Raw genomic sequence first — 15,120 nt, 5'->3', positions numbered from 1 at the left:
AACACACACTCCAGGGTCCTAAACCTCATCAACACATTAAACAGTACATACTGAAGGGATAGGGCCCTGTCATGGGGAATTCCCACACTCTGGAATGGACTACCCATACATGTCAGGCAAGGCTACTCATTGGCCCTCTTTACAAAAACACATGACAACTGGATGGGAAATGGGGAATTCATCCTGGGTAGTATGTCTGTGCCACAGCCTGACAGGGGCACAGGGGAATAGCATTATTTGGTGGTGCATGGCTGGGAAACCCTGTGGCTAGGCTTATGTATGCCCCAGGACCAATAGACCAGTACTCACCTATGAACCTAAGTGTACCACAGGAAACATCAGCCAGGGCTCAAGAATGGTCAATAACGGTCTCTACACTCACCATAGGTACAGTACATGGTGTCTGTTGTCGGTCTAATGGTAGCCTATCACTCATACATGCACCACTGATGATGACATCTTTCAATACACATCAAGCATTCACTAAACACGTGTCCACGTGTAATCCAGAAACACACAGAGGCTATGAGCAGCAGCAGAAACACAACTGACATACAGATACACATCCTGCAATGGTGTGTACACCTGTGAGGTATGGTGCACAGTACATACCAGGGTGCTGAACAGATGCACAGCAATGCTGTGCACATGGGTGCAGTGAGTTCCAGGGGGAGGCCCATCACCTACTAACAGAAGCCATGCATCACAGCCATGTATAATGTTGGTAACGGGGATTGACTACAGTTGCACTGCATGCTGTTGAGCGCCACATGTCCTGCATGCTGACACTTGTGTAATTACAGGTTTGTGTGTGATACTGTACTGCACCATAACCTGCTATTGTGTGTGTTATGGGGGTGAGGGAGCTGTCTGTAGGTGCTGTCTGGTGAGTGTATGGGTTGCCATGTATGTTGACTGCATGTGTGTATGTCTATGTGTGTGGCCATGTCTGCACATGTGTGTGTGTGTGTGTGTGTGTGTGTGTGTGTGTGTGTGTGTGTGTGTGTGTGTGTGTGTGTGTGTGTGTGTATGTACTGTTTAGTGGTGATGTACAGGTCTTACAGTCTGTTCCCTGTTTTCCCCTCACAGGTGGCGAGGTGGGGCTGGGTCCCCCCTGCAGGGAATCTGATGTCACTGATACAGACAGTGACCATGAGGATAGGTGTGTTGAGGCACAGGAAGGGTCATCAGGGGCTGCCACTGGGCCACCAATTGACATCCCACATGTATCCCAACCCCTCCATGCACACAGTCACACTGCCTCTACATACCTCATCACCATTGGCCTTAGCTGAGGGACAGTCTATGTTTGTTATTGGCCAGAAAAGTGTGGTATCTATGGCACGTGTGTCAGGACACAGCAGCCATAGCCAGATGTCTGGCAGGGTATCACATAGGCAGATGCTCAGGGGTGCTCGTCAGAGCACTGCTGGTCATCATGCCCCTGGCAGACATGCCACATCCATATCAAACACACGCATGTTCCAGGCTGTCATGGAGGCACATGCATGAATGGAGCGGTACACCAGGCAGGGTCTAAGGGCACAGAAGGTTCATCACACCTCTGTAATTAACAGCATCCGTGACCTAGCAGGTGCCATCTGTGATTACACCGAGGTCATGGATAGACGGTGGGGTGAGACATTGGATCTCATCCACAACGTCATGTTCATGCATCAGGACAGGGCAGGATGGTTGCGATGGCCACATGGACATATGCCAGACACACCAGCAGCTGGAGGCCCCAGTAGACGTCCCACCAGTGACAGCCACTCCCATAGTGGAGTACCAGCCCCAGCACTGTGGGGGGGAGCTGTTCACAGACCATCATAGCAGACCACTTGCACATGGTCCTGGCCAGTCCCAGGAAGAACTTGGATCCAGTGGGACGTCTGTCAACCTCGGGGGACAGTACTCAATCTGGCTTTGTACCTAATACTGCTTGGAGCACCCCTGCCAGGCACAGGTCCTGTGTCCATGGCCAGAGATGGTGAACTGCAAACCCTGTCAGGTACAGTCTGCAGCTGTCTCACAATTCACTGTATAGGACAGCCACATGGAGGAACTGTGTGCATGCAGATACACACACACATAAACAACAAACCTATGGCAACCACATATCTGCACACACGACATCACCAGTGACCCATAACAGTACTCAGCCCCCTCACACACACACACACACACACACACACACACACACACACACACACACACACACACACACACACACACACACACATGTTGTCAATTGTATGGCTCAGCCTAGGCCTCTGGCAAACCAACAACACACCCTGTGTATATGATGATACCTGTGCCACTCCCTGACATCCATAACATCAATGCAGGGACAGGCTAACATGGTGCTGATGCGCAGGGTGACTGTACAACAGTGTAGCAATGGAATGATGTGTAGCATGTTGTCAGCAGTAAAGTGAAATGCTAATATCTTGGAAGGTGTAGCTGTGCAGCCATGATGCATCATAGCTGTAATTAACAATGTTGTATTGTTGTCACCATTACTATTCTGATTGTGTTGTGTTTGTCCATGTGCCACATGGCTGATGGGTGTAGTGGTGTCAGCAGGCCTTCTACAGTGGACACCAGTAAGTGTAGTGCATGGTATACATGCCATGGCTGGGTACAACACACAGAGCCTTTGGTTTGGATGCAGTACAGGTACAAGACTGTACACATGGAGGTATGTCCCCATGCAGGTAACACATTTGTTGCACATGTAATCCCACCAAGACAGGATAGGCACAATCAAACATTGCTATACATGCAGTCTGCAATGTGGATGACATGAACATGCTAACAGCAGGGTGTATGTCCCTCTCCCCACTCTACTGTGATCCTCATCTCAGTAACATGTGTGTGCCCGTGCTGGTGGCATAGCCCTACCCTTAGGTGGGTGTGAGGAACTCAACTACTGTGAATGGTGTAAACAGCTAACAACCTGATTACATACACTGCACAGTATTACAGACAGCTATGTGGAGGATAGATGCAACAGTAACTGCAATAATGGTGGATGTGTCCACAACAGCCACACCCAGTGAGTTATAACAACCCCAGTAGTCCTGCACACCCCTACAGTGTGGAGGAGGTCATTAACACATCTATGACCTGTGAAGGACTGTATGTCCATGGGAATGGCACCTGTGGATGTTGGCATTTGCCAAGCAGTCCTGGTGGAAACATATTCTGTGAATGGAGGTAGATCCCTTAACAACTACACACACTCCTACATGTGTGATGGTGTACAAAAGCCTGCTATGATCTACATAGGGATTATGCGCCTCCTAACCCTCATCTACACCTGTCATGATTGGGTAAAGGAGGTATACCAGGTTCAGGTTGTATTCTCTACCTTTGACAAGTCCAACATTGGCGGGGTCCCATGTGTTATTACCAGTGACACTGGCCATTGGTTCATTGTTGATATGTTCCATGTCCCTGAAGCCCAGGGTCAGCAGGCTACTGGGTGGTAGTTCCCAGCTAACATGGTGGATTTGTGGTCATCCTTGCCAACACTGATGAATCCATTGCCAGGTGTAGGCCTATTGGATCATATCAGGGATCTCAGCTACTTACTGCGCCTGCCCAGGGGGTTTCCCCCAAGCATGACATGTGACTTGACTGTACTGCATGATATGTTAGTAATGCCAGCCTGACATCCTACAGGCGGGATAGAGTACTGTTAACATGTACTGCCCTTTTTGTGTAGGGTCCTGGTTATGGTATCTGCTAAGGTTGGTAGTCTATTGCAGGCCAGACGTGTTTGGCTTTGGGGGAATACCTATCCATGCCAGATGTATGTTGTTTGGGTCTCTCAAACCCATCAATGGTACATGTGGACATATATGTTGTAGTTACGTTCCCAGTTTCATCTACAGATGTATGTCCATATATACCTATATAGATATATTTGTGTTCACCTTTGAAAGGGAGACAATAATTTCTTCAAATGGCCCTTTCTGCAAACTGAAAGTACAAATCTGTCATTTCTTACTGCACTACAGTTCAAAACACAGCAGTTCTAAAGGCACCTTCACTGACTCTCGAACTGCAAGTTGGAATACATATCGTAATGCAGGGGGGCATGCCCCCTGCATGGGGGGCTGGGCCCCCCACAACCCCCCTACTGTGATATGCTAACTCTGAGTTCGCACTACAGTGGGGGTAGGCAAATATTCCCCATCCCCACTATAGTGCCATCCGCACCCAAATTGCCAAATCTGCAATGAGCAAATGCATAGTGACATTCACTCATTGCACATTTGATGCATTTATTGCAAGATTGTGCAATGTTGAGAACATACGTTTGGCCTTCCAGCCTTCTGACACATGGATTTCTTCCTTTGAAAGGTGAGCCATATATATGCTGACATATATGCATTCCTAGTGCTGTATATATATATATATATATATATATATATATATATATGGACATATGGATGTATACATATATATCTATAGATGTATGTGATATATATATATATATATGTATATATTTCTGTAGCTACATCTACATATATAGATATGTTATATCCATTTAAAGTTGAATATATATACACACACAAATACATCTACATGGCGGAATACATTCCCTGTAGTGTTGTATACCTGGGCTGGATAAATATATATTTATATGACTATATAGTTTTTAGTAATATAGATATATTAGGTTAGGGTTTAATAAATTATTCTAGTTTGGTATATAAATATGTTTTTATTTGGCTATAACATTCAGTATCTCTCATTTCTAAGTGTGAGAAATGTATGCACATCTATTTATTTTAGCGTACAATATTTGTAAATCCACTGTAACTTTAAAGACAAGTAGGTTTCTTTTAGCATTCTACTAATTGTTTAATTGTGTCTCTTATGTTTTAAATACTCTGCTAATTGATTTTTATGTTATCTGAAGAAGGGAGGACACTGTTCCTACTGAAAGTGTTCAGTTTATTGTGTTCAACTATTAAATTGTGTTTAACTGATATTTATTTGGTTCTCTGACTTTGCTTACAGTGTTGCCCGCTTTTTGTGGTTTTACTAGTTCATGTTTTTTCTTGTACGGATATACCTGGGCTGGATGATATGTATGTGAAACATCATGATTATGCATATCTGCCATGGCTTAGTGGTAAATTACTTTGTGCATGGCATGCAGGGTTCTTGTTTCGCGCCTTGCAGGAGCTGTTTATTTTGTTGCTGGACAGAACACACCCCTTGAATACAGAGTGTTTAAGGCACTTTAAAGCAGTTGTAAGTGGGTTTGCATGACAGTAAGCATTGCCAACCTCCGGTTACATTTTCATACACTCAGTTAGCTTCCAATTTGCTTAACCTGTGCAGGCAGTGCTTAGCTCCACGCAAACCCATGCAAACCTGCTTACAATTGCTTTAAAGTGCCTTGGGCAGAACACACCCCCTTGAATACAGAGTGATTAAGGCACTTTAAAGCAGTTGTAAGCTGGTTTGCATGACGGTAAGCATTGCCAACCTCCGGTTACGTTTTCATGCACTCAGCTTCCAATTTGCTTAACCTGTGTAGGCAGTGCTTAGCTCCACGCAAACCCATGCAAACCTGCTTACAACTTCTTTAAAGTGCCTTAATCACTCTGTATCCAATGGGCCATGTTCTGCCCAGCAACAAAATGAACAGCTTGCAAGGCTCAAACCAAGGACCCTGCACACCCTAGACAAAGTGATGTACCACTAAGCCATGACAGATACACAGATATTCACTGTTTCAGAAACATATCAGCCAGTCCTGTCATGCAAGAGTACAGAGAATGTATACCAAAATCTAGATGTCTGTGTGTGTAACTATATTACAACCTTAGCAGATACAACATATCCATATATGTATATATATATATATATATATATATATATATATATATATATATATATATGGGTTCCTATGACTCCGTCGACAGCTGAAACATCGACGCTTACCTCATCGACACCAAAGCATCGACCGTTCAGAACATCGACAATCCAGGTAAGCGATTTTCCCCCTTACAGGACCCATGGTAGCACTTGTTTCGCTAGTGCGACGCTATGGACAACGCAAATTCTCAACAGTCGCTACCATGGGTCCTAAGTGCTACCATGGGTCCTGTAAGGGGGAAAATCGCTTACCTGGATTGTCGATGTTCTGAACGGTCGATGCTTTGGTGTCGAGGTAAGCGTCGATGTTCGCTGTCGACGGAGTCATAGGAACCCATATATATATATATATATATATATATATATATATATTTTTTTTTTTTGTTTTACTAAATCTAAATACATATATATCACTATCTATGCACATATACTTATATATCTGTTAGCAGATATATATATATAGCCATATAGGCATATATGGCCATACATCTGTAGATAGCAATTGCAGATTAAAAAATACACCTATGCCCACATGCACCCTTAATGGGGTTGAGAGGCCCCCACACACTATACAGCTTGTACAACTAGGTATCCCCCCACAGCCAAACACATGCACCTTGCAATACACTACCAAGTACAGTCTGCCTCCCATAGGACATGTAATATGTGAAAGCCATCAACATCCCCAGGATACAGATGCACATACACATATATGCAGATACAGATATACATATAATTGTGTACTATAACGGTTCTATATGCCATGTCATATAGCTGTTCAGATACTGATAACCATACAAACAGAGTACTATAACAGTTCTATATGCCATGTCATATAGCTGTTCAGATACTGATAACCGTATAAACAGGGTACTGCAACTGTGAAACAGTTACTCTAATACACTAGTCTGGAAAGGTTCACAACTGTTGCTGTCCAGGCCAAGCCCTTCAGAATTTACAATAGTGCAGACAGACTGGGCCACATGGTACCACACAATCAGCAGTATGTACTGCAGGTGTGTAGTTCAGCAGCCTCTATCTACACTCTGACCAAACTCCATAGGAGGTAAAAACATTTTGTGAGCAAATGGGTTGTAACTGGTACATAGCAAGGCATAACACACAGAACGGTATGTATGGCAGGAGGCAGTAGGCTTGCAGTACACCGAGTCATGTAAGTAATGTCAATATAGATGGAGTATACGGTACTGTACATCCAGATACCTTGTGGCAGCTCACCCCTGATACCCCCACATTTTGTAACAGCCTAGGTCATTTATGGTGCTCCCCACCTAGACTCAATAATACAGGCCCATATACTACTGTTACATACACTGGCCTCTGCAGTGCATAAGGGCGCACATGTGTTGTGTAGGTGACGCCCACACATATATGGCCCCAGCCCCACTGCTGTATGTGTGGGGGATACAACAGCAGTGGACTAATGGCAGCAACGGCAGTGTGATATACTCACAGCCCACTACAGAACAACCGCCAACAGCATCACATATGTGTAAAGTTTGGTATGTAGATGGAGGACAGAGGTTGGAACACAGGCACATATGTGGAACACTGTTGCCATACACTAAGCAAGGCGCTGGTGTTACAGGATAGTCTACAACATACCCCTAGTCAGGGAATTGAGGTTAGAAATAGAAATGGATGTAGCCATGTACTGATAGCATGGAACACACACACTGCCATTGTAATATTTGACACAAGACCTGTGTGGTGGATGGACAACACATGATAGGCATACTTCTGTCCAGCAAGAGGATAGGCCCACAGCAGTAAACTATGCAGACAGACTGCATTCCAAGATACACTAGTATGTACACACACACACACACACACACACACACACACACACACACACACACACACACTGTAACACCAGTACTATGAAAAGCATAACACAACTGTACTCACAGTCTGTCTGTAGTTCCTGATCCTCCTACAAATATGTGGCCACTCTGAGTGTGCAGGTTCTCCTGTAAGAGGTATTGCTATCTGCTATCTGTATCCCTGATGCCCACACACAGGAAGGATGTCCATCACACAGGAAATGAAAAGGGACCACGCCCACATGCTGTAGGGATTTATAGTGGGTGGTTGCCATGACAGTGGTAATTGAATGTTACATATGTGTAAATATATATATATATATATATATATATATATATATATATATATATATGGCTATCTGGATAAGTATATCTACATACATTTCCACCATATGTCCTAGACATGGAGTGTAGCCGTACCCCAGCCCCTACAGTCCCAAAGTCATAGTGCAAGGGTATGACAGGTATCTATAGCAGGTATATTACTAGACTGTTGTTACTGTCATTAGGATTGTCTTCACAGGCATGGTGTGTGTGGATGCTGACATCTGCTTATAACATGTGTGCCATTGGCTACTGACACACATCCTAAGGAAATCATTGTAAAGTACCGTCGCCAGCATGTAATGCCCCTGTGGAGTGCAGCAGAGATATTGGCCACTATATGTGGAACTTTGGACACACCCTGTACAGTCCAGAGGTATACACATAATCCCTTAGTGCACCACATGTGTACCAGGCCTGACAATATGGATGTAGACAGCCATGTAGATGGGTGTAACACATAACTACTGGTATACATTTGGCACCATAGGTGTTGGATTCACACACTCCTGTCTGGCCTGACACATAATGACTGCTGGTACAGGGGTGCCATGGACACATACTACCCACTAGATATTGACATACATCTGTACAGTATCCCACTGCTCTATCTGATATACATGACATTTAAGGGAGGCCCAGCAGCAGTACATCTGGTATCTGCACATAACATCCCACTGGTTAGCTACACTAAGCTGATAGGCATGTAACAATGCACTGTGCAGGCTACAGGCAGACTGGCTCAACACTGGCCTACATCTCGTATGGGGGAATGCACATGTACCTGCATATATAGCAGGCTCAACAGCCATGTCACAGCACAGGGTAAGATACACCTGTGTGACAGTGAATAACCGCAACCAATGTGAACACAGCCACAGCTACATACGGTAAGCTAGCATAATATTACAGTATATGGACTATCTGTTCTACACCATCCTCATATGTGCCACTCACAGAATGACCCTACATATACTGGGCTGCTACACAGTTTGGTCTGATGACTGTCTGTGGTATGGGACATGTGTGTGTGTATGGCCCTACAAACATGTATGGCAAAATGTTACTATACAGTGGGGCAGCATGTAACATCTGATAGAAGGAGAGCTAGAACAATGACATCTACCACAATCTGTACACAGGCTAAAGTACATATTAACAATACACACACTGCCGACATTCACCATCACTACACAGACCTCAGTACTGTACAAGCATCCACAGAATGTCCAGCTTATGTCATGAAATATAACCCCTACTGTACATGACATGTGTAGCAATCTGATATATCACTGGCTTGTTATCAGCTATGATGACAGTATTTATGGTGTACAGCACATATGCGAGACAGGTATATCCAGACAAACACTGTTAAACCAACATTACTCCAAATGCAGTATAGCAGCACTTACAGTCTGTAGTCAGATCAGGAACATCCATCTCCTGTTTGTTGCCTGCTTTCCACAGTGTATGTTGTTAGAGGTAAATCCCCAATCCATCTGAAATGCTGCTTGCCAAAGAACAGATCTAGTTCCTGCTCACAGTGACTGCAAAGGCCCAACACCACCATGATGTTCCTAGGTATTGGAGTGGGTTTCTATGCAATTGGCTATGGGATTGTTATTACAGCTGTTCCACATGCAATCAGCTAGGGGAAGGCTGCAATTCATGCAGAGGCCATAAGCTGATCATGAGCATCACATAAAATACACATGCTGCTGCCTAAGCAAGGCAAGTGTGGGACTCCACATCCACCAGAGAGGGAGTGGGGGAGGCAGATACATGTCAGGGAGGGGTGGGAGAGTAAAACTGAAGCATGTTTGTGTCACACACCTATCAGCACAGGGTATCAAACCCTCAACAGCTATGTAGTGCTATCACAGTTTGATGTAATTATTGGATGCACCACATAGGTTGCCTGATGTGGAGCACTCAGAACATATATGTGAGGGTGAGTGACATCTGCAACAGGCTTACAATAGATATACGGTAGGTGTCATACACATGTCTATCTGCATGAGCAGGTGCCAGAGTCAACACAGGCACACTCACACAGGGACGCACACACATTGACACACTTGGCAGCACCAGGAGTGCAAATCATCACTAGTGGGATTGCCACAACACATCAATGTGCAGGTATCACATGCACCACATGGGTCATACGGAGGCCATATGGCCAAAGAGTATGAGGAGATGTCAGACATCAGACAGCATGCTTCAGTATGCCCTGGGGGTTGTAGTGAGTGTGGATGTGGACATACGCACCATACAACACACACACACACATGAACACACAGGGTGCCAGTTCTGACATGCATGGGTGCATGTCTACATGGGTGTGTGGTGGTCAACTGTGCCAGCAGGCTGTACTAGGGTATGCAATGGATATACCTTGGCATCAGGCCACATGACAATGGTCTGCATTGTGGCTCAGGCCTGTAGTTACTACATTTGCCCACACAGGTGGGTATTGCATCCCCCATCCAGTCACCTGGGTGTCTGTTGTGTGTGGCAAATGCTGTACACCACATGCCATGTATGTGTTCCTTAGTCCATGACATGGATGGTGTCTGGGATGTGCACACCTCCCACATGCATGTACAGTGACATGTGGAACTTTAACTGTAGTGTCTGACTCATGTTGTGAACATAGATTATTATCAGATGTGCCAGTCTTGCCCACCTGTGGCAGGAACTGATAATGGGCAGCAGGTTTACCCTTCACCTACATTGATAGCATGCCAACAGCATTCCCTGATGTTAATGTCATCTGTCCATGCAGGGCATGTTGTCAGGCATGGTGTCCATTGTGAGTCACATGTAAAGACACCACAGATGGTGCAGGTGTCCATTGGGGAACATGGTGGAGGTGCACTGTCTGCATGTACATGCATATTGGACAGATGGGCAAGGTGACATGCCCTCTGTAGCCCACTGCTATCAGTGCAAAGTTACTATCAGTGGCCAATATGTAGTGTACTACCAACATATTGGCTGTTGTCTAGGCATGTGTGTGCGTATGACACATGGGATGAGTGTGTGCACTGGGTAATAGTGGGGTTGCTAACTTGGATTGGCTGACCTTGATGTCACATGTATGGGTATGGCTTTGCACCCCAGTATCCCAGCTAATTTACATCTGTTATCCCTGTATGGTTGACATTGTGATATATAGTAGGGACACCATAAAAGAAATAAGTAAAACCCCCTCCACATTGCCCACAGGTGTCACACACTCACCTCTACACAGGATATGAATTACAAACGCACACACCTGTCATGTCTGGGAGTATAGCCCCTACCTAGCTAGTTTATTACACTACAGCACTACACAGTTATAGTATGCGCCATGGACATTACTGGAGTACTTCTTCCCCAAAGGTGTATTTCACATTGACTGACATCAGCAGGATTACCAAAGTAGGGCATTTCAACTGTACTGCGAGTGACTAGCATTGCTCCCTACACAGACAGTGAGACACACACAAAACATCCATAACAGTCATGTGTGGGTATAGAACTCCTAAGCGAGGTCTATATCACATTACAGCATAGAGCAGTTATAGGTCACACCACAGCTATTACTAAAGAACTGTCGCACCAAAGTTGTATTTTACAATGAATGACATCAGCAGGATTGGCAAAGTAGGGCATTTGAAATGTACTGTGAGTGAGTAGCCTATGATGCATTGCTCCATACACAGACAGTGAAACACACACAAAACATCCAGAACTGCCATGGGTGGATATGAAACCCTACTACAGTTCTAAATCACACTACATCAGTACACTGTTACAGAATGTGCTACAGAGATTACTGGGCTATAACTTTCCAAGAGGTGTATTTCTAGGTGAGTGACATCAGTAGCCTTGCCAAAGTTAAGTATATGAATTCTATGGAGTGTGAGTAACCTAAAAAGCTTTGTTTGTTAGTCAGTCAGAGACACAAAGATTCACACACACACACGCTCACACACAGTTGCCAAGTCTGGGATTAGAACACCTATCTACTTTATCAGAATAAAGCAGTACACAGTTACAGGATGCACTACAGAGATTACTAGGCTATAGCTTTCCCAGAGTTGTATTTCTAGGTGAGTGACATCAGCAGCCTTGCCAAAGTTGAGTATATGAATTGTACGGAGTGTAACTGGCCTAAAAAGCATTGCTCTCTACTCAGGCAGACACACACACACAGATTCAAACACAAACACACACAGTTGCTTGGTCTGGGGTTAGAACACCTACCTAACTACTTTATCACACTACAGCAGTACGCAATTACAGGACGTGCTACGGAGATTATTGGGCTATGATTTCCCCAGAGGTGTATTGCTAGGTGAGTGACATCAGCAGTCTTGCCAAAGTTGAGTATATAAATTGTACGGAGTGTGAGTAGCCTAAAAAACATTGCTCTTTACTCAGTCAGACACACACACACAGTTGCTAGGTCTGGGGTTATAACACTTACCTAACTACTTTATCACACTACAGCAGGACGCAGTTACAGGACGCGCTACAGAGATTACCAGGCTACACAGCTGGTGTAACATATCCATATTTTATATATATATTCTACACGTTAATTTTAATATATTTATATTTATATTTACATTTATAGTTATTTATATTTATATTTAGGTTGGTAAGGTTTAAGCACATAGCACTTTAACTTAATAGATGAATAATATAATGCATCGGTTTTCAGCCCGATCTGCAGCATAGTGGCCTACGCTTAATTCTGTTCTCTATGTCATTTTTTTATTTTAAAAAGTCAGCTTGGTTACATGTAGAAGAGATAAACTGTATACATTTACATCTCTTAATCTTTGTTTTTTATATAGGTTTTATGGTATGTTGTATTAATTTAAGAATGATTAAAATGGTGATAAGTTAGGATTTACTGTGATACTTTATTTTAATTGAAATACACATATTATTGTGTGAAAAGTCAGCTATGACTTTAAATTTGAAGGTTTTATTGATTAATGAGTTAATTACCTTAATTGAATACAAAGCATACACTATTTAAACCAAGCTCTTTGAGCAAATTAATGAAATCTGATGAAGCGTATGGTACATACGCGAAAGCACTCATTTCTTATATTTTTATCTTTGGATTAAAGAAGAAACTTTTTATCACTACGTTGTTGGCTGATTAATGGACTTTGTGAGTATATGCTGCCATTTCGTACTGTATATACTTGTGTTTTCTTACTACAAGATTACTAGGCTATTACTTTCCCAGAGTTGTATTTCTAGGAGAGTGACATCAGCAGCCTTGCCAAAGTTGAGTATATGAATTATACGGAGTGTGAGTGGCTTAAAAAGCATTGCTCTTTAATCAGGCAAACACACACAGATTCAAACACAAGCACACACACACACACACACACACACACACACACACACACACACACACACACACACACACACACACACACACACACACACACACTTGCCAGGTCTGGGGTTAGAACGCCTACCTAATGACTTTATCACACTACAGCAGTACGCAGTTACAGGACGTGCTACAGAGATTACTGGGATATGACTTTCCCAGAGGTGTATTGCGAGATGAGTGACATCAGCAGCCTTGCCAATGCTGAGTATATGAAATGTACGGACTGTAAATAGCCTAAAAAGCATTGTTCTCTACTCAGTCAGACACACACAGATTCACACACAGTTGCTAGATCTAGGGTTAGAACACCTACCTAACTACTTTATCACACTACAACAGTACACAGTTACAGGACACACAGTTGCTATGTCTGTGGTTAGAACAACTACCTAATGACTTTATCACACTACAGCAGTATGCAGTTACAGGACGTGCTATGGAGATTATTGGGCTATGATTTTCCCCAGAGGTGTATTTCTAGGTGAGTAACATCAGCAGCCTTGCCAAAGTTGTGTATATGAATTGTACAGAGTGTGAGTAGCCTAAAAAGCATTTCTCTCTATACAGTCAGAGACATGCACACAAACACACACTCACACATTTGCCAAGTCTGGGGTTAGAACTAGTACCTAACTAGTTTATCACTAGAGCAGGATGCAGTTATGGGGCGCGCCATGGGGATTACTGAGCTACAGCTCTCCCAAAGATGTATTTCAAATTGGATGACCTCAACAGGCTTGTCATGATACTGCTATGGGGAGGGCGGTGTATGTATGGGCCATAACCCATTCATGTAGTGGTTGACATGCCACATGCGGGCACACATGGAGTCATATGCCACAGGTACGTGTATACAGCTACAAGGTGACTACTTCCTTGTACAGTTATGTTGCACAGCTGGCACATGCAACACATAGTTTGTCATGCTGACAGATACTGGTGGCTAGTATCTGCAGTGAGTGACACCTGTGCCTCATGTGTTTGGGGCCCTTTGGCTGTGTGCTGGGTGGGACAGGTCCAGATGGCTCCTTGTCATGGTCACCCTCTTCCACACATCTATGTCCATATACCTTTGGCTTATTATAGTGTGTTGTCCTTACATATATGTCTGTATTCCTATCCACTGTGTGTGCAAGGCAGGAGTGGTGCATACTGACATGTGTCTGCAATAAGAACTGCAACTGCCAGATATGTCTGGTCCACTGGTGTTTGCTGACATGGCCTTCATGTGTTTAAGTGTGTGAGCATGCCCAGTATGACCTTTCAGTATGTTGTTGACTGACATTGCCTTCATTCCTCCAAGTGTGTGAGCATGCCCAGTATGGCCATCTATATTGCATGTGTGGATCATGTCCAGTTAGTTTGTACTGTGGAGCTGACCTTTGTGATGTACACCGACAGGTAGCATGCTGTGTCTGCAGGGTATGCATCGGTCATTTGGCATTGACTGTTGCTACATTTCTGCATAACGAGGGGGGGGGGACCTGACTGTTTCTGCATTTCTACACAGGGGTGGGGGCACACCTGACTGTTACTATAAGTGTACGTAGGATGGTGGGGCACACCTGACACTTTTACACATTTTCTAGGACTGTACTGGTGCATCAGGTACACCATTTCAGTCTGTAGTCTTACCTATCGTGC

The sequence above is a fragment of the Protopterus annectens genome, chromosome 1.part1 (assembly GCF_019279795.1).
Source record: "Protopterus annectens isolate FY-2018-M chromosome 1.part1, PAN1.0, whole genome shotgun sequence".
Classification (NCBI taxonomy): domain Eukaryota; kingdom Metazoa; phylum Chordata; order Ceratodontiformes; family Protopteridae; genus Protopterus; species Protopterus annectens.
The sequence above is the reverse complement of the archived record's forward strand: the minus strand, read 5'-3'. Positions refer to the sequence as shown.